Source organism: Etheostoma cragini, chromosome 18 (genome assembly GCF_013103735.1).
Source record: "Etheostoma cragini isolate CJK2018 chromosome 18, CSU_Ecrag_1.0, whole genome shotgun sequence".
Taxonomy (NCBI): Eukaryota; Metazoa; Chordata; class Actinopteri; order Perciformes; family Percidae; genus Etheostoma; species Etheostoma cragini.
In genome coordinates, this window is record NC_048424.1 from 19,798,978 (window position 1) to 19,825,168 (window position 26,191).

Sequence of the window (26,191 nt, forward strand, 5' to 3'; positions counted from 1 at the left end):
TTTTGTTCTTCTTGCAAGTGTGGTGGAAATCTTATGCCACATAAATCATGTGGACATTTCTTTATTTTCACCATGCATGCACACATGTGTTCAAGAGGGAGACCATTTGTTTTTCAAGGAGCACTTAGAAATAAAAAGCACAGTTCATTGAAGTTGTCCCCCTTTGGACAATAAAGCCAATGTGTATTAGACAACAAGGGACACTTTCTTATATCAAAGCCCAGGAATGGGTCTCGGTTTGTTGCAGGGGTACTGCATCAGCGAGGGAGGAATCCCACTGCACCTAGTCTCAAACAAAGGTGTAGCTACCAGTCAAACCAGCACCACCCTCTCTCTGTCTCACTAAGATCAGTTTATTCATATTCCCTACCTTCAATCTTCAAGGCAATCATTCATGTCTCAGTCGTAATGGAAGGTACAGCAGTCACTTCGACCTAGCGAGAGGGAGCTCCTATTAATCCCTCATTGCGTTGATGGATGATTCCTAGATACGATAGCAAAAGAGGGAGAAAGAGAGAGACGTAAAGTCGAGAGAGAAAGAGATAGAATATAAGGGAGAAGGGTAATGTTGGGGCCACTAATGTTTGCTTTCAGATTTGAAATAAAGCTGCTGCGGGAAGATAAGAGACAGATCAATCAATGCAAAGAGAACGGGGTTAGCATTCTGGGTCTAAGCAGAGGATTTATCTGTGGGCTGAAATGCAATTGGACATTCATACAGGAATGGTTATGAATATGGAACCAAGCAGTGACTTTGAAAATGGAACAGTTCAGAATGGAGCGCTTCAGTGAGCCACAGAGACTGCAGTGGGAACAAGTGATGTAGTCTGCGAGGCAGCCATTTTTCATAGCCTGTGTATGAATTCCCCAACAAGGGCTAGGGTTCACCTCCTTTGGTATTTTATGTGCCGTGATCTTTGCTACTCTGTAACACTAACTGACTTCTCAGCATTTGAATAAAGAGGACACAAAGAAAGAAAGGAAGGTGCTAGAAAGGTGTCATTTAACCCATATCCTGAGAAAAAAAAGGGATGGTTCATATATTTGCACACTTAAAGTTTACATTTCTTTTTCTCTCTTAAGACATCACTCAGTTCCCTATCTAGGTTTAAAAGAGTTATTGGTTACCATAATAATTCCTCCTTTCCATGCATACTGGCCATGAGCCAGGCTCTACCATTGTGAAAGATGAGGGACGAAATACAGTTTGTTCTCTTTGGAAAAAATGCATTTTAGTCTTTAACAGAAGTTTCAAAAGTCAGACATTACAGTAATTCTAGAACAAAAATCCCTCATGTTGTTTCCCTGGAGCTGCGGCATTTTCTGATAATTTTTGTGTAGGTTTGTTGCTCGGTCAGAGGAAGCGCATCCCTAATAAACCTGCACACAACTACCATGGCTAACAAAACCAAAAAAAATGTTAGCACAGGGACTGCCGGTTTTCTGACAGTGTAATCGCTCAACAAAGGAACTGTTTCAGTGTCAATATGTAGAGGAGGAATGATTACAGAGACCAGTAACTCCTCCAATGAGAGGGTCCCGGTACATGGTGCTTCAAAAAACTATCTTCTCCCGAATTTGCTACATCCTCCATAGCAAACATAAAAGGCCAATGCCTCATTTACGTAAGTGCCATTTTTCTACGTGTTTCTCCGTATCTTCTCCAAAATGCTGTGTCTCCCGTCTCTTTCTCACACATTTTATGAGCTGCGCGTCATGCGTATTAACGCACACCCACTTGGACGACGGACCAGCCTGGCATTGGTTGTAGCACAATAACAAAGGCCCAGTGCATTATGGGATATTTAAAATGGCGGTTAGCATCGAGCTAGCGGAAAAAACGGCCGACAAATTGATAAAGTATGGACATAAAGTGGATCAATCTTGGATGTTAGAGTATGGAATTATTGCTCAACAACTCCAAAACATGGCACAAGTTCCAGGCTGGATAGAAAATCACATGTAAAGGCTAGAACGACACCAAAAACATCGCCGTAAAGGCTAACTGGTTAGCTTTTAGCCACAAACAAGGGTGAGTTGATATGTTTTATGGTTAATAAATGATTCAAAATGAATAAGAAGTGACTTTTTGACTCGTGGGCGAGTGTCCCGGTTCCAGAGTTAAAAAAACCTCATGAAGTGAAAATTTCGCAGACTAAGTAAGACGTAGGCTAGCTGCTTCCCCTGTTTCCATTCTTTATGTTAAGGTAAACATGTTCAAACAGAAGAACCAGTGTGGCACATTCACAATCTGGATAAGTGAGAGAGGGAGAGTGTTTGTCAAATGTATTTTTAAACTTAATGAGGATTAATGAGAACCTTAAGAGGAAGATGTACTACTTTTTCCAAAAGGTACACGATCTCGCATTAAATTAATTTATGATCAAGTATGTATAAAACTCTGAATTATTTCTTCAGGGTAACCCTAACCTTCTAATTTTCCATCTACCCAATTACAACAACATACTAGGTGAGCTTGTGGAGGCTGTCAGAAAGCACAACATGAGAAAGTGTGGTCCCACGTGCAATTCATTTGTAAGTAAATAACACCGAAGTTTGTAGCCATTAGTAATTGTCAGAAAGCAAAAGCATGGTTTAGTATATAACTGAGGTGTAATTTAGTGCAGTCAGTTTGTTGTTGAATCACACCTATTCAGCCCTAAATCAAGCTGTGCCCTATGAATCAGATGTGCCCTTGTGATTCATTGCAGCTGATGTTGATCTGAAATGTCCTTCCCTCCCACTTACGCTATCTGATTGGCTTCCTGATGTAGCTTCCTCCCATCTCTTTCCATTTGTCTAATAAAGAGACTATTGATTACTCATGCAGACAGATGGACAGGCAGATAGACACATAAACAGTGACAAAGAGAGAAATAAACATACAAACCAACCAACAGACAAGCAACCATTATGAGTGTATGTATGAGTAATGCAACAATCAAAGACAAATCTTTTTTTTTTTTTTTTTACATATTTGACTGGGATTCCTTTTTTGAGTACATATTTGATCATAACATTACATGTCCAGTCTTAACTACAATATTGGATGAAAATTTAATTAAGTGATTAATGGCCAAATCTGTGAAAGGGCCAAAAATGGAAACATCTTCAAAGAAAAAACTTAGGTAGAAATCTTTTCTTTTTTTATGTGATGGTACAATAAATATATTTACATTTACATGGCTCTAGGGAGGATGTTGGTTGGTCACATGTATTGGCTATATGCTGTTAAATTTGGTACAGATATCCAAGGGATGAGTCGTGGTGACTTTGGTGATGCTTTGACCTTTCTGCTAGGCTACCTTTCTCTAGGTTGTGGTTTTCAGTAAAATATCTTGACTTGACAAGGTTACTGTCTGTACAATATTCTTTGGCTTAATAAAAATCATTTGGAAACATAGAGTCATGGAGTTTGGTGTAATACATCCATCTTCCTCTCGGCATAAAGTATAACAATTAGGCAAGCCCCCGGATGCCGTACCCGCACAACAATTCCATTCCCTTCAACTCCCATACATGCAGGAACATTTCAGCCTTGCACCTTTTTCACACTTGCCATGACAACGGCAGAATAGATGGGGAAGCATTAGCCCAACAGTGCTTATCCCTGCAATGGTCCTGCTTGCATTCACACCACAGCCATACCAGCATTTCCTTGGAATGTTACTAGGACATGAGTTCGGAAAATGGTGGGACAGGTTTCCCTGTGTATCGATCCCTGCTCCCATTCACACATGACCCCATGTAGAATATTACTCTACACATTATAGGGAAAGACTGGATGTGCACGTTGTGCACAAATGCTAACATTCTAAACATTTGAGGTTGAACAAGATAAGCATCATACCTACTTAACGTTAATATGTTAGCATTATCATTTTGAGCATGTTAGCATACTAGGGTTAGCATTTAGCTCAAAGCGCTGCTGTTATAGACTGAAAATAGTGAACGTAGCATCTGTGACGTTACCCATTGGTTTGTGGACTGTTGTTTTGAAGCCTGGTGACCCTGGCGTCATCATTTAGTTTTTTTGCAACCAGATGTGACGATCTTTGATGAAAGGGTGGAGTTGGTGAGGATATCGTGGCCATGATAGTGTTGTTTATGGTGGCGATGGCGTTGTGGTAACCTACACGCTAAAGGGGATAAGTTGCAGATTTTCAGCCCCTCTGAAGCAAGTGGAGATTTACAGGCGGGGAAACGCAGACCTCAGGGTACGGGCGCCATTCATCATGTACGACAGACAGTACAGGAAATCTGCAAACTTTCGCTTGAATTACCAGCTAACGCTATCCATAGCTAATCAGCTTGGTTAGCAGGATGCTGAACAAGACATTTTTAGTTGACTTAATGTTCCAACTAACTATGATGATGTGAAAACACACAGAGGGTCAAAGTCTAAGATAAAAATAAGGACAAACCCATGGAAACAAGTTCATTTTCATGTACTCTATGCCGTGATTAGCATTGCTAAGCCTCTCTCCTGATTGACAGGTCTGTGTGTAGCGACTGGGCCCTAAAGCACCCCCTCTTTCATCATCAATTTTAATATAAATGGGACCATAAGTTACAAAATTAGCATCATGCTGTTTTGAAGCACACTTAAAAATACCGATTGAGGCCATACACACATCATGAAAATGTTTATTGAGGTTATAAATCAAGTGAGAAGCTAAACAAATCCTTTTACCGTAGACTTCTATTTTCAACCTGTAGAGTTGCCCCCTGATGGAAATTAGATAGAATGCAGGTTCAGGAACTTCTGCATTGACTTTACAGTCCATGGTCTAAGTACAGTTTCACAGAACTGCCATTGAGGCTGTAGACTTTTGTCAACTGATATGCAGTGATGTATATAATTTCCAAGGTGACTAACTTAGTCAAAGAAATCTTTTTCGACTTCTTGAACCTCGCTGCCCCCCCCCGGTAGATCGGTCAAAAAAAATCCGGATCTGCAGCCAAACTTTGTTCCATCCTACAGAACTTTAAAATCTAGTGGAGATCACAAAGTTTCAAAGAGACCAAATATGCCAACCTGAATTTGAGAAAAGTCTGGAAATCTAGAATATTTCCCTTGCTAGAATGGTGCAACTATAAAAAAAAAAAAACATGTAGTCTTGGGTTCAAATATTTCACTCAGTGTAACATCATGCAGCTTCAATAGAGAGTTGGAACTAGCAGAATATATATTTATGGGATGCTGACAGACAGCGTGGAATAAGTTGATTTTTCATATCTTAATGCTACTTAAGCAAAAATAAAGCTCTATGTTGATAGGTTAAAATAAATTCAGTTAAAGATTAGGCTATTTTCTGTTCTTCTCAAAGAAAAAAGACATCCTGGCAGATAAACCAGATATACACAATATCCATGATATAACTTCAATCCAATTGGAATTTCTAACATAAAACACAATTACAATGTAAAAAAAAGAAGATCTATTTTTATTACATTCATCCGATGTTCTCTGTGTTGCCCTCTGAGTTACTTTTATCAGATGAGTATTCAACCCCTCCCATTTCCTCACTCTCTTCCTCTGTAGTGAAACCCCTCTAAGACAGGGCTGTATGGGAGCTGATCTCCTTTGATTCTTCTGGACTAGGAGGAGACAGGGAGAGAGAGAGAAAGAGAGAGAGAGACACTGTGAGATAGGGGAAAGAAGGATTCACTCAGAAACAGCCCCGGTCCTCTCATCCTGCCGCCAGAGCACACTTGTCTCCCTCTGAACTTCTGTATTCTTCCCAGGGCCAGATATGCGGTGAACAGGGAGGGGGGGGAGGCAGGGAGCAAGGTGTAAGGAGAGACAAGAGCAGGCTCTGCATACAGATAAAGATTTAATCGAGAAAGAGAAGGAGTCACGGAGGGAAAAAGCGAAAGGTAAAAGTCAGGGATTAGACACAGAAATAAATTCAAACAGCCTCTGTTGAGTCTCTTCCACTGTCTAAGTACTAGTTGTCTTTAATAGAATTACATAGACCTTTGGTTGCGAGTCACATGTTTTCTATGGCACCATTTGAAAAGAGTTTCAATATGCGAGAAGAAAAGTGGTTCCAATTCTCCGGCTGTTATTAATTACTATAACAAGCCAGTGACCAGTACTACTGTATGCCTATATAATGTACTTAAGCACATTTTGTTTTTGGCTGCACCGTGATAGAGGAAGTGAGAGGAGGGGGAAGAGATAGCAGGAGACTTCTGCTTCTTAGCCGCAGCTTCTAATTGATTTGGTTGCTTAATCCCTCTCGGATTGAGTTCGGGAGAGAGTGCAGAGGTGATTGAGGCATTTGAATTCCCCCTGTGAGACGCAGCGGCAGCATGGAGGTCATTTAAATTGAACGTGGATCAGTCCGCGCTTATGTTTACTCCGAGGATTTGGCTCCCGCTGACAGCCAGGACTCTGTTAGGACAGATCATCAGCAAGGCCATCGATTGCAGTCTGTTTGTTTGTGCACACATTGGCTCTCTGAAGATGCTGCGTCACTTGTGGTTTTCTCAGCATATGCTTGAGCAGACAAGAGTGTGTAAAGAGTGGGAGCATTTCTTGTGCTTTTCCAAGTCACACAAAAATATCCGTCAAATGTCCTCATGTTCCTACTCGCCCCACGCCCACGTTACCCTCCAAAACCTCTCTTTTCCCTCATGGCTTTAGAAGAACGGAGCAGCTAACTTTTACACGCGAGAAGTGACTATGGGTCTCTTGACATTATGAGGTTAAGCACAAAAGAAACACATATTAAGGCTTAGCTCTGGAATTATATTGGAATGTGACCATGAAAGACATTTCTAATCTGCTCAGCCAAAATCACATTAACTCCCCTCATATATTTTCTCCACACTAACAGTGTCGGGTCTGGGAACATTTTTAATCAGAAACTTTCCTCTTTACACTGCAGCTGGTGAAGAAGAGGGCTGGAAAAGTACAAGAAAATGCTTCTTCTGTAACTAATCTTCGCTGACTTTGGAAGCGGGGTGACTTTTTTCCCTCAATTGAGCATGCATATGCATAGATGGCGGGAAACAAAGCTGTGCAGACCTGCCCCTCCCTCTAAAAAACGCAGCGCAGATCCATCAGAGTCACTTCCCGCACTCCCCCTGTCAGGGCAAAGAAAAACCACCAGCGTATTCCAAACATAAAACAGCTCCCCGGGCAAGAATATAAGAAATTGCACCCTCCTGAAACGTGAAGCCATGCAGGACTCCACTAGAAGACAGATGATTGGCTGTCATGACTTCTCTAAGACTCGCTGATCATCACACGGAGCACGCAGACTCTCTCCCGGGTCCCCTGGGGGGATGTGGGGGCTCGGCCTGCAAAGCAATGGAAGGAGAGAGAAGAGGGAGTGAAGAGGAGATCATTAGGAGCTGCTTCATTTGGAAAGAGGGTTATGAAAATGACCAACTACAACACCCCTCTCCATGCCTATTCATAGCATTCTTAATCACATGCCCTTTCTACCCATGTGTCACATTTCCATAAGTGGTGATCATTAGCTATCACATGGGCCTGAGAAAACATTCCCTTCACTGTGACTAAAACATATGTTTAGGCTGCCATGGTGACATGATTGAGCACAACGCTGAGATATTTTTCAGTACTGCAGACCTACACTTACTGATGAGGAGGGCTGCACATGGCACAAAGTAATTGGATTGCTTGATGTGTTGATTATATTATACTGTCTTGATTTTTACGTGAAAAATACACCGCGTTTGTTCAATCAAATGCTTTATGTTACAGATATGTGAGGTTAATATTAACCTGTTAAACCAGCAAGTTTACGTCGTTGTGCTAATCCAAAGAATAATTTCTAATCGTTTGTGACCCTCAGTTAATTAGTTCATTGTGTCACAGCTGTTTCTTTTTTATTGGATGGGTCCAGGGACATTCTGGACCCAAGCGTGAATTCAGCTCCTTACAAATGCTTATTTCAGTCCCAGTATTGCATTTGTATTTGACAGTTGCACGCCACTTCTTTTGCGTACATAAAGTGTGGGTTTTCTCTCCAGTCTGCAGGAGGGGGAAACAAGTGATGAGTCATCTTTGCAACCTGATGTAAAAAAAATACTACAACAGGACTTACAGTCAAGACGCTTCCTATTCTTCTGGTGGCTTTAAATTAAAAGAGCATATGAACTGGAGGAATGCATTCACCAAATGCTAATGTGGAAAATTGGGTTGGAAAGGGATTTGTAGTGTTGGTTTTAGCCCTAGCGTGAATTCACAGTCTTTGCTGGATGTGAAAAGTGTCAAATTGAAATGCAGACTCCCTTAAGGCCTAAGCCACAGACTGCTTTCTGTTAGGAGAGAGATGGACTATACTTTTAATCTGATAGTCTAACTTTGTTGTTTGCAGTTCATAACAGAATGTCGCATGATTTCTGAATATTAACACTGGTTTTACTTGATTTTAATCAATATGCCATGTGTTAATATGCCGTGTAGCATGCTATCAAGCTCCCACTACGCCCATGCAAACTAGCTTAAAGACAAAAGTAATGGCACATTACAGCCCTGGAAGTTTAACAGTAGTTTTATAGGTAGTGATATCAAAGATGGTGGCCAAGATAATAGCTGTTAGAGTAGCAGGCACCGGCCTCCAGATAGTCTCCATGAGCTATTCCAAAATAGAACAGAAGCAGATAAGGCTCTAATCTCAGTGATGGCAGAAATGGCTTCTCTGTCCCCATGGAAAAAGATGAGGGTCAGTGTCCCAGTCAACAAAATGGCTGGGAGGCAGGAAATATGGCTCTCCCTAGAGATCACCAGCGGAAGAATTTGAAAGCATCTCCCAGTTTCACCAGAGGGCTTGATTTGGACAGTGGACAGTGGTTTTCCATCTTTAAATCTATACCTGGATCACACATAGCTAATTTTTTACAATTTGAGAAGACAAAATGAATTACCTTGCACAATGGGCTGGATTGTGTCAAAACAAAATTGGGTCTCAAACTTGCTGGACAGATGTTCATGCTGTTTCTACATAAAGGCGTGCATCACATTTCAAATACAATACATATAGCTAATTTCAAAGTACCTTGAGTGTTAAATTGGACTGCAAATGTATATTGCCAGAACATGTAATGAAACCACTTGGGATGTCAATAGTTGTGGAAATTTTAAAAAGCAAGGCTATAAAAGCATTTAGAATCCTGCCAAGGTAATGTGGAAATGCAGTGAGTCAGAGGTGAATGTTTTTCCCATAAAGTATTCAAGGATTCAATTATCAGTCTTTCAGACTCCACACCTCAATCAGTCAGAAAGAAAGTGGAAGAGACGGATGGAGCAACTGGGAGAGATGGAAAGAAATAGAAAGAGGGAGGATTGAAAAAGAAGTGAAAAGAAATATTTTTTTTTTTTGGTGAGCACAGAGCCTTCGTATTATTCTTTGACCTGGAATGAATCAACAAGAGATGCCATTATCTTGATGGACTGTAGTGCATCGTACTGTTTCCATTGTTAGCTCAGACCCACCACCACCTCAATTACTGCCAGCTTAATTCAGCAGTGCCCACTTCATCAATCCCAAGCTTTATTATTCACAGGAACATTTGATTTAGCACGGCGTTCAATTTTAATAGGGTAAACATTGGAAGACACAATTATAAACACATTGCCATTGTGAATCCGCCTTCGTTAAATTTGTTCTAGTTTGCAGGGATAAATTTCATTTCACCACTCAAAGGACACAGTATCTACATACGCAAATTAAGCCCCGATTCTCCTCTAGAAATTACCTGCACAAATGGATTTCAACAATATGAAGCACAGGGTAGTTGCTGCTTGCAGAGCAGACAGTGTGAGATGGGGACTACAACAGGCCTGAGGGAGACTAGTTCCAGTATACAAGCTTATGTTTATGTGGTAGGACTGTTTTGATTAAGCGTTTTCTATGCAGAGTCACATTAAAAATAGCACTGAAAATAAACTTAACTAAAATATGCAAAGTGGGAGAAGATGCTGGGCCCAAAGTATTTTTTCCCACTTTTTTTCCATTTGAAAAGTTGGTTACTCTTTATTTTAAATGTTAAATGTTTGTAAATTTCAAATAACTTTTGAAGACCTAATTAGAAAGTGTTCAATTCAATCAATTCCAGGTAATTGCTAGTGTTGTTAGCATAAATAAGAAGGTTTTAAGTCTATGTACAGTAGGTTATATAAATTTGTCTACAGGCAAAACAAATATAAGGAGTGACATTTCCAATAATAAAAAGAATGTACACATTTGAAATAAAATCATATTTTCCCAGTCATTGGCACCAAATTACATGGTTCTTCCCAGGAAAGACCTAGCAAACGTTTGGCAAATAGGGAATATTTTAACAAAAAAGAACATCTGCACACTGATGTCTTCATCAGTTAATACGGGGACACCTGAGTCAAACCAGGTGTGTCCACAGGCTTGTCCCTTAGACTTTTCATTTCAAAAACAGATATTTCCTAACACAGTTGACTTGCCATGTGACTTTTGTTGATAAAAGCACATCTTGAGTTCTTGACTGAACTTTGTTTCCCAAACGCATCGATTTAAGTATTTCAACATCGTCTTTTTTTTTTTTACTTATGCCATGGTGCATACTCCACATGAATGAAACCATGTGCTTATGCTCGGTAAAACATCTGATGCAAAATGAATGGAAATGGATGAAAGTAAAGGACAGTTGAGCCACAAAGGAGACATGAGTAATCAAAGTGGAGAAATGTCACTTTGGCTCCTGCCGCCTTTTGCATTGATTGGAACGAGACAAAATTAAAAGCGACAGCTGTTTAATCAATAACAAGCCCCCCCCCCCGCCCGCCCATGGGCAGGACTGCAGACCACCCTTTAGCCACTCACTCACACACAAACACACACACACACAAACACACACACACACCTCTTGAGGGTGGACTGAGAAATAGTGATTCGGAGCATGACCAAACGTGTCACGCAGTAACAGCAGACGTTATGTAAGAGTCATCCCATCCTGGCTTGACTCTCTCTCTCTCTCTCTCTCTCTCTCTCTCTCAGTTATTGGCTCTCATCTCCAGTGGGTGGGAGTGAGGACTCAGCAAAAAAATGCCAGAAAACACCCATGAACAGCTCATGTTGTATCTAAAAACCTCCCACTCACTCTCATCTCCCCATGCTTTCATATGTCATAGAGGCTTATACTATCAACACCTTGGCCTGTTGGTTGAATCATCGTGTGAAAACTGCAGGGAGGAGCACAGGATGCCAGATAGAAGGCACGACAGACGTGTCGTGCACATTTCATAATAATGAAACTGTAAGATTGCCAAGTTCTTTTGAGTTTTTTTGTCAGCATAATTCCTGTTTTTAGAGTATTATTTTGGGCACAAAGATGGATTTTTCTTTCAAAATGTGTTGTATACATTAAACGGAAATTAAATAATCCTTAATAATGTATGAATGGGAAAGGAGAAGGGAGTCAGAATTGGTCTTGCTCAAAATCTAACTAAGTTGTAGATGCCACAGTGAATGCCCTCATGGAGACTGTAGCATCAGTGGGTGGATAATGTGCAAAGAACAATAAGATGCTTTCTTATTAGATGGCTATCTTATAACAACCTCATGCCAGCGACTCTGTGAGCCAGTATTAACACACAACTGTGCTTTCATGTTTACCAGTTTTAATGTTTATCATGAGCTTCTTAAGATCTCCCATATTGTAAAAAGGCGTTTTTATCATAGAGCCAGTCATGTTGCTATGTAAATACTGTGATAGGATCAAAAAGCTCAATCAATAGAGAAATGCACCCAGCCTGTAACAAGGCAACAAAGCTACTTGGTTCGGTTTAGGAAAAGATCATGGTTTGTTTTAAAATAAGTACGTTACTTACATTCTTACATTTGTAAGTTAAAAACGTCAATCTTGATTTATGGTTTCACACATGACGCAAACGGCGATCTCCTTATTGAAAGTCTTGTGCTTGTCTGACACATCCATCCACCCTCTTCTACCCCCTACGAGACCTTGAGATTTGCTAAACAAGGAAATATGTGTGCCCAACATGACAAAGGATTCTTATGACTTTTCATAGTGTCACAATCGCAGCTGCCTATACAACTCTTCAATTGGGGCACAAAGAGTAACATCTCTGCGTGTGAAATTATATAACTGCACTCGCAAAATATGACATAATCCTGAAGCCATACCTTTCCAATGGTATTGTTTCCACGTAATTTTCACACATTATACCCCACAAGAAATTGAGATTGGTCTGGGGAGTCTGCTCTGTATTGTCTCTGCACAAGAGGCCTGACCAATGGGGATAGTTTAAATGACTCTGTATGCGATTGGATAGTCCTTCAACCAATCAAAGCAATGATCCGAGTGACGTAGAAGCGACAGCGGCATTAACGGGTTTGCTGCGCTACTGTGGCTTTCGGTGGCCGCTGTGTTGAATGTAAACAAGAACCTGCTCGGTTGCTTCTCTATCGTCATCATGTTAAAACCAGCCAATAACAAGGTAGATAAGCCAATTTGTGATTGGTTCTCGCAAAATTGTGAACTGAAGCAAGAGAATTACATGTGCAGGTTTCCAAACTGAGCTGCAGGGCAAATTCCAATCACTGTGTGGGCGTGGTTTACCCAGTCTACCCCACGAGCAATACATGACTAAAAAGGAAAAATTTTATAATTTAATGGTTAGCAGAAATGTCCAAGTTATGAGCAGAATCAGATGTCAGCATTAAATGCTGCTGTTCAAGTCCAAATACGGAGAAAGGTATGGTGGTGGACTGGTAGCTGGAGAGGTGCCAGTCACCTCTTGGGCACTGCCAAGATGCTCTTGAGCAAGGCACCGAACCCCCTACTGCTGACGCCTTTCCACGGACAACCCCCTCAGTCTGACATCTCTCAATTAGTGCATGTATAGGTACTGAGCATGTGTGTGTGTAATTCAGGCCTGTGTGTAATGTGTGCAATAACAGAGGGTAAATTTTCCCCTTGTGGTATTAATAAAGTATACATTATTATCATTATTACACAAAAAGCACTGTTTAAAGTGAAAGAAAAAGGGCTGTATTTAGATTAGATTGTTTAGATATTTAAACTGATCCAAATTCACTGCTAGTTTGTGATCTTTTAGCCCTCGTTGGCCACCCAGTTAACATCCTGGACAAGCAGAATTGGGATTAGTACTCAGTTTATGCGCCCTGTGCTTACACCGGCTTATTGCATTAGCACCATCCCTGCATGCAAAGTAGGGCAGAATATTTATTTAGGGATAAACTGTCTACAATGTATTAGATATCCAACACTGGGGATAGCGGTGGATGTTAGAGGCGTAGGGATTGTAACAGTTGGAATGACTTAACAACATCTCTACGAGATAATGCAGGTACAGAGGATAAGTGGAACTTCTGTAGATTTCCCCTGGTAGTCCTTGCCGTGTGTTGTTCTTGTTAGGGACAAGAAATCAGATCTGATTTCTTCCTGCAGATATTCTTATTCTTTCTGGTTTTGTTCAACATATGTGGAATTTTTTTTTGCTGAGTTGCAGGGGTAAATGATATCAAGATCTATAAATTGTGTGTGTCTGTGTGTGTGGAGTCTACTGTACATCTGTGGTACCCCCTGGGGTAGACAGGGGCTCTGTAAGCTCCTTTAGCAGGAGATGAATCTGTGACTAGATTAGTTGGGGGTTTGAGAATGGATACACCCTGTGTCCTGTCCGTGTGCCCGACAGTCACTCACACTGTGGATCAAAACCACTAAATCCTGCTAGATCCAGGCTACACTCCCAAAGAGTGACACTCAGACCCCCATACCAGAAGAACACACACAATCAATATAATGCACAGAGAAACATATATATACACACACACGCACTAACACATACACTATGAAATGGACAGAGCCACACATACACGCACACACTCACACATAGACACACTATATACACAATCAGTTGATAATTCTGTTCAAGGATAAGACAACATTTACTGTGATGGGCAAAAAGGTATGATTTTAAAATCTTTTCTACTCTTATCAATCACTCAAGGCGTTTTACACACAACAGTACAGTCACCATTCACACACACACACACACACACATTTTTGCACTGGTGACCAAGGCTGCCATAATAGATGCCAGCTGCTCATCATGCACATTCACAAGGCAATGGAACAGCCAACAGGAGCCATTTGGGGTTCAGTATCTTGCCAAAGGACACTTGTACCTGACATGTTGAACCTTCTGATTGGTAGACGACCGCTGTATCTCCTGAGCCGCAGCCCCCTCTAAAACAAGACAATGATTATTCAGTCTCTTAGTCAAGGTTAAGTAAAGACTCTGGACTAATGCAGGATGGTAAATGGACTGCTGATTAAATATTGAATTTCAAATGTTGATATGCTGGGAATACTCGGCAACATGCACAACTCCCAGTAAATAATAACCATCATGTATTCAGCCACGCCATTATATTTAAAAATGTATAAAAGGAAATCTTTGGGAGGCAGTTTCAATGATGCAGCTGATATAATTCATAGTAATATTGTATTGCATAGTTTACAGGTGATGTGCAGACGTTTGTCAGACTGGGAAGTTTGATACCCCTGTAATTGGCACACACCCTATGGTCCCCCTTTTTGAAGAGGGGAACCACCACGCCGATCTGCCACGTTTGTACTGTACCAGACCTCCCACGCATTGTGTCAACCAAGACATCCCCTCCACACCCAGACCTTTCAGCATTTCTGGAATGATCACATCTTCGGGCCCTTTGGTATCTTGCAACTGCCTCTGGAGCCCTCTGGGATAACATATCCTGGAAAGACTCCTTCTTCCGTCGGACGGCTTCCCTGATCAACGGTGTCCACCAGGGTTTTCGTGGGTTACCGCCCCTTAAGGCACCTAAAACTCACAGCTCCACACAGCAGCAATGGAAACTTTAAACATTGTCCACTCAGGTTCAGTGCCGGACAGGGGCCTCCTCTAAACGTTCCCAATTTACCCGCACTACCGGTTTGGGCTTATCAGGTCTTTTCAGAGTTTTCCCCCACCCCCTGAACCAACTCACCAGCAGATGGTGATCAATTGACAGCTTCCAAATTCCTTGCATTCCTTGCAGAGACTGAGAGGGTTTCTCTACAATGACCAAAACATCGTCCGCAAATGATGAGAGATGATTCTGTGTGCTACAAATGCATATTGGTGACATCACAATCGATTAACAAATGGCCTGAGCCCGCGTCTCTAGATAGATGACAAATAGTGCAGGCCTTAAGCGCCAACTTTGGTGGGAAGATCTAGAGACTGGAAATAAAGAGGAGTAGGTGCGTCCGGTTAAGACTCGGGCTGAGGGATTTGAGTATAAAGCTTTGATCATACCAATGAAAGTTTGAAAGCCCATCACCTCTAAGACTGACCATAAAAATGGCCACTCAAGACTGTCAAAGGCTTTCATTGCGTCAAGAGAAAGAAGCAACATTGGGGTCTTACTGTCCTCCGCCGCATCAACAATGCAAAGAAGGTGTCTAACGTTATCTGCTGCCAGTCTTGTTTTTATGAATCCTGTTTGGTCAGGGTTCACTAATTTTGACATAATGGAACTTCAAACGACAGACTAGGAGCTTTGCAAAGATTTTTATGTCAGTGTTAAGCAGGCTAACAGGTCGATAGCTAGAACACTCTGAAGGACCCTTATCCTTTTTCAGGAGTAGGGAAATCAAGGCTGTGTTAACATCCCTTGAGAATTCACCCTTTTCAATAGAGTTAATCATGATAAGTTAATCATGTCAAGAAGGACAGGACCCAACTGTCCCCAAAATATGCGTACAATTCAGGGGGAATCCCATCAAAGCCTGGGGATTTTCCTTTTTGCATATTCTGTATTGCCGGTCTTAATTCCCCAATTGAAATTAGTTTGTCAAAGCTAGCTGAGTACTCTGCTGATAACTGAGGCAGGTCAAGCAGATTTAACCAGCTGCCACAGTGAGATTTATCCAACGTAACCTCAGATTCATACAGATTGGAATAAATTGTCTGAAGGGATTTATTTATTTCGACAGGGTTAGTTCTAATATTACCATCTGAAGATTTAATAGCGGGAGTGTCTGCGAAATAATCATTGGATCTTAATCTCATAGCAAGAAGGAGACTAGGTCTAGCACCCTGAAAGTATTAGCGCTGTCTTGCTCTATGGAGAAACAATTCAGATTTTTGTTTCAGGATGTTGTTTATTTCCTTCCTGACTAATGATGGTTCTAAAGCTATCCAGTCAGTGAGTCTAATCTGGTGCTTCAAGGTTTTGCAGTTTTCAGTGATGTAACTTTGTGCGCATCAGAGCAGAAAAGTATGGTATTGCTCCTAATAGAACCTGGAAAATCTGGAATTCTGCTATGAATTGAGTAATATAGGATTCATTCACAAGTAAAGAAGTATTGAAGCGCCATCTCACTGCATGTTGAGACAATTGGCCAATTGTGGTGGCGGAAAGGATCCCTTTAGGGTCAGATAATGCCATTGGAAGTAACAGCGCTTTATCGATCGAACGAAATAATTGAGAGGATGCAAAAAGAAAATCTATCCTGGAAAAAATATTTCTGTCTACCTGAGAAAAAGGAATAGTCCTTACAGGTGGGATTAACTGTACGCCAAAAATCTATAAACCCCAAGCTGCTTGCCCAGGATTTCAGAGCATTTGTAGCCTGATTCTGGTCCCTAGTGGCCTTCGCATTCGACCGATCAATATTTGGGTCCCAAACAGCATTGAAATCTGAACCAATAATAACAGTCCGTTAACTCCAGCATTTGATGGGTAAGCGTGTTATAGAAATTTCCATCAAAAACATTAGGGGCATAAGCTGACACAAATGCAATTTTTCTGGCACCAAATTCAGTTGTGGAGATCACAATCCTGCCTGTATCATCTGACCAAGAGGACAACACTTTAATTGGGAGATGCCGTTTGATGAAAATGATTACTCCTTTTGTTTTAGAAGTTGCTGATGAGGATGCAATTGAGTGATAGAATCTAATGGCTAAACAGCTGGCGTCGACCTGCAGTAGATGAGTCTCCTGTGATAATGCAATGTCGACGTTTCTCTTTTTTAGTAAGCCCAGAGCGCTGGCTTGGTTTCGTTGCCTTGTACCTGTACCTGTGTAATGACAATAAAGTTGAATCTAATCTAATCTAATCTAAGTACTGCTACTGCCGTTCATCTTGCTAAATCCTCTCAATACACAAAACATGTGTAGCGGTTGGCTTGTTGTCATTGTCGACAGCCTTCCGTAGAATCAGAGAAAAATGTGGCTCTACACCTTAAGCTGCCATCTCTGTCCAGCCGATCACGTGACTCACATTCAAAAATCTTTCTCAATTTCTCAGACAGTCCAGATAGAATGGTGCCCATGCCGATGCTGAAAATGCTCTTGTTGCTTGTGTTCCAGCCATTTTCCCTGTGTTCCTGAGTGTTTGTTCACATCATTCTGCCTTTTTTTGTTTATTTTATCCCAAAGTCTCTACCTGGTGTTTTTAGATAATGTCGCCAGATTTACCACGGCCGGCTTTTTGACCCAGCCTTTGCCCTGTGTTCCGTGGAAACTGTTTCATTAACTGTGTACTGCTGCACAATAAATCACCTTTTGTGACTTTTACTGCGTGTCTGAGCCCTGCAACAGGAGTCCCCTCTTTGCACCCAGTCTGAAAATGGCTAAGGCTAATGATGTTAATACTTGTCAGGACTGGTCTAATTACCAGGCAGCAGAGCCAAAGCTTAGTGTTATGTTTTGCTATTTTTCTAAAATTTCCTACCTTAAGATTCTTAATGAAAACAATAGTCTATTCAATAAATTTAATTTCCGAATACCTAATTCTGCTCTGTTATACAGCTCTACCTAGGTGTACTCATTCTTAGACCGACAGATGGAGCAAACTGTGTTACAGGAGAGAGGATTGTAGTGGGAGCACTGGGGTGTCAGATGGGACTGTGTGGCGAGGGTGTATCGTTTACCTGGCTCATGGGTCAAGTAGAAGGGCCCCATAGCAGAATTTTTGCTTAGAGCCCCAAGGAGGTCAGGACCAACTCTGCTGTAAATGTGCAGGGATTGGTAGTTTTTTGTCAGTGCTTAACTTTCAATGTGTTGCACTCAAAAAAACTGTTTCCTGCATTTGGAAACACAGCTTCAGACTTTCAGCACAGTATCATGTATGTATGTCGATATCAAGTGCATATTTAAGACAAATTTACAGGGGTTTTGTTTAAAAGACGAGTCAGCTGGAACTATTAGAAGAGAGATTGCATTTAGACTGCAACAGTCTAGCTGTGGTAAACCATACATCCTGTTTTGACAAGGAGGCATCAATTATGTTTTCTCAACTCTCCCTGTGTGTTACCATGTTTGAGATCTCATCAGTTACCCCCTCGCATAAGATCTAGTCAGAAGATTTCACTTCGGTTCACTCAATGGTTTAGACAAGAAATGGAAAAAAAACTATGGGGATATTTTCAACACAATTTAGTGATGTGAGACGCAATGAAACCCAACTTGTGTTAAGCACAGTGTCCTTTCCAGTAAATTGGAGCGCGGCGTGACAAGAAGGGGAGAGTTAGTGGGCTGGGGCTGGTAGCCTGTCGTGATTGGGTAATGGGCCTAATGTCCCATGCAGTGCTTATACTGCCTCCCAGATGGATGATGATGAGGTAATGGGGGTGGGTGAGGAGACAAGTAAAATCCCCCGGGGACTGGAGAGAGGAAGAAAACACTCTGGGACTGACTTCTTCCTGGGGTGAGAATATAGGGGTACATGGAAATGATGTTGCAAAATGGGGTACAACTTCCTTTTATCAAAAGAAATTCAGACTTGCTCTATATGTGTCAAACGCTGTAAACACAATTGTAGGTTAGGGTTCAAATAGAGCCTACATTGGTTGAGTGATTTAAAGGTTTAGTATGTAGTTTCTGTCGCCCCCATGGGTAATTACCAAGTACTGGCAACAACACTGTCGCATCAGCATGACGCAAGCCCTCCGCGATTGCTCAAACCCCCCATCCGTCATCCCTCCTCCAACTGCTAGCAACTACTATCCCGTCAAATCAAGAAGGACAAGAAAAGATAATTATCTTGTTATTTTTGTGTCCTGTTTATCTCCAAAGCTGAACGCTGTTTTTCAGTGGTGACGCATGCACCATTTGTAAAGATAGCCATTCTGAGAAATGCAGAGAAAGTTTTGTGGAGCTTGTAGTCTTAATCAGCTTAGTATCAACTCATTTGGGAATTGCTTGAATGTATGGGATTCATTAATATAAAATAGTTGCACACTAAAGCTTTAAATCCGCCCAAAACCATTTCCTTGTAGACAATGACCTTTTTAGCTTTCTAATTTGAGGCTTTGAGAAAGACTTACTCATATTTCCAAATATTGATTAAACTGACAGCCCACAATAATGCTTGAAATGTCCCCTAACAGTTGCAACTGTTCTCCAGACAGGTCAACCATATAGCCCCAGCCCCAAGCTGAAAGGGGATCTGTGTGATTGCTTGTGTACACAGCCAAAACATTCAACAAGTACTTGCAGAAGGAGAATTAGTATCACTAAGGAATTGTCTTGAAAGTTGTTCCAGAGAGTAAGGTGCCAAAAACTCGCTCCTCTCAGGCCTAAGTCTATGTTCTGCTGCCGATTTGCTCCATCACCCAGATTTGTAATACAGAGCATTCACACAGATCTGTGTGAATGAAAGGCGATAGGAGAAAAGGGTTAAGAGAGAGGAAAACTAAGATGTGCCAGCTGTAAAAAGGGCTTGAAGAATTGTCTCGGACAACAGTGATAGCACTTTGAGAATTCTGCAGACACAAGGAGATGCAGTTAAAAGCAAGAAGGGGGAGTAAGCACAGAGAGAGGTAGAGATTGAGTGAAAGTCAAGGGGAAGATGAAAGGGTTTTCTTCTATCCCTCCATCGACCCTGGGGCTGGATTGATAGCTGTCACCTGCTGAGATAGGTCTCCTTGTCAAGGGCTAGCGTCATGGTATTACTACTGAGAAAATAGTGTGAAAATAAGAAAGAGTCCTGGATGAATCGACTGGTGAGATCAATACACTGTGATCGTAAGACATTTCTTATTAGTGTCATCATCAGATTCATTGTCCAGAATTATAAACATATGTGATTATGAATGCTTACAGCCAGGCGAGTTCCAGTTATTAACATGGCACTAAAGGCAAAGCTCCACTTTACCGGAGACGCTGATGGAAAGCTGCTCTCAGGAGTCCTTGATGCTAGTACCTACTAGCTGGAATGGAGCATTAAGCAACAGAATGAACAGTGCATCAGTATACCTGGAGGGTGTAAGCTGCTACTTTCACAGCGGGGCGGAGGACCGCCACTAGCAGACATCCTGCACAAACCCATCCTTTTTAAATAGCCAAGACTCTGTCACCAGCGACTCGGAATTTTTCACTTATTCTCTCACCTCAGACTTTTAAAATGGCAGCCCGCAAAACCACGTACACTATGGCGTACACTGTAAATAATGGTTGTGAAATCTACAGTTATTTACTGTAGATTTCACAGTAACGTTACCGTATATGAGTTTAACAGTAGAATGCTGTAAAGTGATGTTCACCAAATTTTAAATAAATAACTGTTAACAATTTTCTTGCTGTCTGCAGTTAATTGAAATATTTTAAGATATGGGTGATTCTATTAATGCTGCTCATATTAAATCACAGTAATACAGTATTTAAATTGTACAGTGAGAAGTTGAATTTACAGTATTTAACTTGTACATACTGTTAATAGTACTGTACTGCCATATACAACAGATAAAAACAATGCTTAACCAGCACTGTAAATGCAATTGAAATCACAGTCTTTAATTAATATTATTCACAGTAAAAACAAGCAATACTGTAAAGTACAACTAATGTCACAGTGTTTAGTTGTCATGTATTTTACAGGGAATACATAACATATTCTACAGTACCATAACTGTAAAAAGAATTCACAAGAAGTTGCTGGCCAATTGTTGCCAGTAAGTTACTGTAAATTTTACTTTTAATTTGTTATAGTGTACATTATGTACACTACGGCATACAATTTACAAGGTGCACACATTGTTGGCAACGAAAGGATCCAGCGGGTTTCACATTGAAGATTTCACGTCGTTGCTATGCCAATCAGATGAAAATCCTGCCTACACTGAGCGGACTATACCCTAGTGGATAGTAGAACAGTGGTCTTAATAGAGAAAAGCTGCAAGTATCAAAAGTGAGATGAGTCAATTGAAGTCAAATCCTGCATTGGAAATTAGGTAAAAGTTGTGGTGGTTGATTTAGCAGCTAAAGAGCCAGATGTTCCTCAGTCAGTGGAGACTCAAACAGAGCTGAGAGGAGAGTTAATATTAATGTTAATAGGTTAATATTACATTCTTTGGGTGGCGGGAAAAACAAATGCCTATGTTGCTCAGAGTCTGCTGGATGTGTAAATAGTCCACTTTTGGCTAACTTGTTAACCATTTCAACTTTTTAAGGTGACATGTCAATGTTGTGGTTACAGCTTGGTCTCTGCACCTGTGTGCCAACAAAAGTCAATTATTGCTGCTTTAAATCCGTCTGTCTACATGTGTAGTGTACCCAACTGCACAAGAGTATAGATCTTTCAAAATATTAGTAACCTAAGGCATGAGAGAGACAGGTACTGTGGACACTGCAACCAGTTATCGGTACTTTACGGAGTGTATCAAATACGACTATGTGTCTGTGTGTATGAATATTTGTGTGCCACTGAAATAGACTGAATAGAGGATGAGTTCCCCATTGTGCTGGAATACCCCTCGCTGACACTTACAGGAAGTGGTCTGGCTTTTGACCTGACAGGAAATGCGAAGAGGGAATAACATATGCTTTTCTTCTCGTATAGTACCGTTATATTGAATTTGGTTTTATTCATTTTGGATCTATTTTCTCTTTGTTTCCTTCATCTCCTCCCTCAAGGGTAACCCCGTCTCCTCTCGGCCCATCGCCTTTCCTTTCTGTGATGAAGATGTTTCATGTCTGTTTCCTGATGCACAAACACTCTCACAGTTTCCCTGAACAATTCTGCACTAATGGAAATCTTCAATATTGCATGTTAAAGCCTTCTGGGTGCTGTTGATGGCCTGTTGTTGAAGATTGGCATGAGCGGTGGTCAGCTGGAGCAAATGAAGGAGCTTGCTAGGGTGTAAATAAATAAAAACTGAGATGAAGAAAAAAAAAGGTCAGTTCTAACTGTGCATATATAGCCTTTAAATAATTAAAGCCAACGTGTTAGAAAATAGATATTGAGAAGTTTCCTGGGTAGCCAGCCGAGAATAAGACACTTACAAAAGCAATTTTCACCAATAAATACATTAATAAACACAAAATAAATAACAGATAGCAAATGCAAGCCATTTTAACCACTTTTGTATCAAATCCACACAAAAGCTCTTGCACATATTGCATGACAGGAATCAGAAGCTGCCTTTTCCACAAGTCCAACTGATTTAAAATCCAAAAAATTCACCAAAACTGTGATGAGTGCAATTTTTCCCTCATAAATAGTTTGCCGCCTTTCCACAAACAGTCAAATGGTATTCATCAAGTCATATTTAATTCATCGCTGTGTGAAGTTTTTCAGCTGAGCACGGCCCTTTGCATTAAAAGCCTGCAGCTCTACGAATATGGCCCTGGTCTTGCAGTCCACCTTTAGCAGGTAAGCAGCAACCGGAGGCAATCCTGTTTACTCCTCGTTTTATCTCGCGACAGCTCGCCACGTACGGGTGCAACTGGATTATGCAAAGTATCTTCTCATACAGCTTACACAACTTTCCCTTAGAATGTCGAGGTCACAATGCAAACTTTGTCCTATATGTCACATTCTGTATGGAACAAGTAAATAAGATTCGGTGACGTTTGAACTCAAAGAATGTGCTCCATCAACCGAGCAGACAGTGGCGTGTCCCTTCCCAATGGTGTTCTGGTCAGATGCCAAAAACGGCAACTTGGTTATGAGTTAGATGTCCAGATGGGGATGTTTACATGTCCAATAATGATTCATTCAGACCCTCTTCTTACAAACCAGGAAATATTGTTACCATATAATTGCCAAGGAAAAAACCCAAATGCATGAGTCCTTTGTGTGTGCATGTGTTTTTTTGAACACCCACTCAAAATGTCTCCTTATAATTAAAAGTTCCATAACGAAAGTTGTGCTGATGTCCATGACCTGCTTGGCCATCTACTGGACGCTCAGGCAACATTGAAATTACTTACTACCAACGGGCCTATTCGGCTATTTTGCTAAAGTTTATGTAGACAGTGCATTTGACATTAGACATCGTGAAAACTGAAAATAATAAGTCAACTACAGTAAGTCGAATTTTCTCATATGTATCCACTTATCTAACCATAAAAGGGCGTTAAAAAACGTCTCAACGTTTGCTGGGAAAGACTACTGCCTATCTTCAAGACCTTGTCCATGCTGCAAATCTCTCATCCCTCCCTCCCCCCCACACTGCTGACGCATCCGCCTTTCTTGCCTTTCATCCATCTCTTCCGGAATATCTCACATCTTTCCATTTATCCCTACCACACCCCACCTCTCCCTGCTACAACCTCTGGCCTCATTATGGGAAAGCTATAGTGTGCACAGTGGTGCATGCTCATAAACTGTAGTGGAGTGTAAGCATCAAACAGCATTGTAATAGAGAGAGAGAAAAGGGGAAGGGTGGGGGGTAATGACAGTGAGTGAATGAGCAAGAAAAAGAGAGAGAGAGAGAGAGAGAGAGAGAGAGAGAGAGAGAGAATTCTAAGGCACTGGGGCTGCCTTTGTGCAACATGCCCCAGGGACATACCTATTTCCTCCCATTAAAGACTATTTGCCGTGATCCAATATTTGAAAGGTACTGCAGGAAAAACACATCTACAGTAATACTGGAAAAATGTATTTTGCAGTATTTTAGACCAAAACAAAACTAGTTAAAGGCAACGTAACTGGAGAGCTTCCATATGAAATATATAGGGCTATGGGAGGTTGGTCACACATACAGAATGTATTTGGGTAAAATTGCCTGTCCACAAACCGACTGTGAACAATGTGCCTCGGGTACAGAGGTTACTTGCTCAATTTTAAAAATCTCCCAGAAGAAACAGTCACGGCAAATAAGAAGCCAGTCACTGAAAGGGTTAGGTGGAGACTACAAAATTCAATACAATAACAAAATGAACTACAAAGCTCTTTTCACGGCTGACAATTTGAGTCATCAAAGTAAGAAAAGCACAGGTGTTACTAATTACATTAACAATGGCTCCCTTCAATGTAAGTGTCCCAATAAGCCCTGACAGTGTGACAGTGAGCCAGCACGCATTAGTAGGACCCTAAAACTCAAAAAGCTAATTGGAATTCAATCATCTTTAATCTTATTATTTACACCTGTGCTTTTCCTACAGTGACACGTCAAAATGTCTTCCCTAAAAGCCCCATGACCGTCCAGCTGAATACTTATTTTTAAATATTGTGTCTCACAAAACAAAAAAAACACATAGAAAGGACACAGGGAAACAATATGCATGGGGTAAAAGAGCAGATTAAAGGGAAGGAAGTCAACAAGAGGTGATGAAGTCTGAAAGAAGCTGTGTTTGTAGTTGTTTCGCACAACCACACTGAAAGGCAGGGTGGAAATCGTCCAGGGAGAAAGATGCAATATTTGTTCATTTATAGGGACAATCTTTCCTGGAAGGCATGGAAGGAATGAGTGCTGTACTCAATTATACATACAAAAATGACAGAAGAAAATATGTTTTTTAAAGTGTTGGAAAAAGAGTTCAAAAAACCAATGAATCGGGGCGTGTTTCTCAGATTGTTTCAGAAAATTCCCAAAATTTGTTGGACGCAAACGCCCACAACTCCGATGTCGGAAACATGTAGGGCTAGGGGGTTTTGATGGCGCTCTACCATCCGGCAAACACTTGGTTGAAGCATGCTAACTCATTAAGAGTCCACAGCCATGCCAGCGGCTCTTCGAGGTGGCAATTAGGTAAAGCTATGCTTTCAGCTAAATGCTAACACCATGCTAACGTGCTCCCAATGCTTATGTGTTTAGCAGACATAATGGCTGTGTCTCATTCCACATACTTCCGTCAGCACACTGCTAATGTGCACTGACCACTTCCTGCCGTAGTGCCCACTTTTGATGGTTAGCATTCTCCCGAAAGGAACACTAATGTTAAAACAATTAGCGTCTATGAGGAGCGGTTGGCTCGGCTCGCAGCCTCTCAAAATCTGATGAAAATCTATTAAACTGTCCTTTGTTGATCAAAAAAACAGACTGATTCAGCAACTGTATGTACTTCTGTATTTCTCGCCTAAAAAGTTTTCTTTTGGTGGACCATTTTCGTTAAATTTGAGATAGTATTGCCATGGTCTGCCATTAAGCTTGGTTGTGAAATGTTGGGAGAAGCCAGACCCACGTGACGTATTTGTCCAATCAGCTGCAGGTCGACGTCCCTGCTTCCTTTCCCTTCCGCTTTGTAGCCAAGATGGCGCAGGTTTAGTGCGCGTAGTGTCCATCGTTTCACACAGAACCTTTTGACCGTTTTGGGGGGTCATCCGGGTACTTTCAGAACACTGACTTTTTGTGTGTGGAGTTTGCAAGTAGGCAGTTTGAGACACAGCCAATGTTCACCATGTCCACTATCTTAGTGTTAGCATGTTAGCATGCAAATATTTACTACATTAGTTTTGTAGGTATTTAGACCTAAACCATAATGTAAACAATTTATTTGCCGTTTCTCCTATAGATGCATTTTACCCTTTGCCAGAGTAGTGGGCCATCATCGCTTGACCCATTTTGCCAGCAAGGCTTAAATAAAAGCCTTTGTGTGTTATAGGGAAAAAACATAACCAGACCATGCTTTAATAATCTGTCACTACACAGTCTTTCTTCCTTTGGCTAATACAGGCAGTCAGCGTACAGTAAGCAGCCAGGCAACACGAAGACAAACATATTGTCACTGTCGGGAATAAACCTTGTATGTCCAAATGTTATTTTCAGAAAATAAAAAAAAGTACGAAATCTGGGTTCAATTCCCACTGGGAACGTCAACCAATGTGTCCCTGAGCAAGACACCTAACCCCTAGTTGCTCCAGGGGCGTGGGACCTCTGACTGTCTGATATAGAAACTGTAATGTAACAACATATAATGTAAGTTGTAATG